Genomic DNA, 383 nt, shown 5'->3' with positions numbered 1-383 from the left:
GAGAATATTGTTTAGTTGCCCATCTGAGCTACTCTACTCTGAACAGGGAATATTGCTTCTGTTGAACAAGGATGATGCATCAAGTGCTTTGATATCTGCAGAGCAAAGAGACTAACATTGGAAGGTTCAGCAGGCAAAAGCAGCAAGGATCTCTGGTCCCACACATCTGTGAGCCTAACACTGTCAAAGCAGACTCTGACTTTGGTTTGCTGCTTCTGAGTACAATTATGCTGCTGCTGCAGAGTCAATCCTATACGGAATTCACACAAAGAAATGAACACACATCCCACTCCTGACTCTTGCCGGAGACAGGCACAGAGGGCAGCATTCAGGACTCAAAAACTGTGCGTGCTGTAGAAAACCGGTACCATTACTTCCAAGCC

This window comes from Gavia stellata, chromosome 6 (genome assembly GCF_030936135.1).
Source record: "Gavia stellata isolate bGavSte3 chromosome 6, bGavSte3.hap2, whole genome shotgun sequence".
Classification (NCBI taxonomy): Eukaryota; Metazoa; Chordata; class Aves; order Gaviiformes; family Gaviidae; genus Gavia; species Gavia stellata.
Note: the sequence above shows the minus strand (reverse complement) of the source record.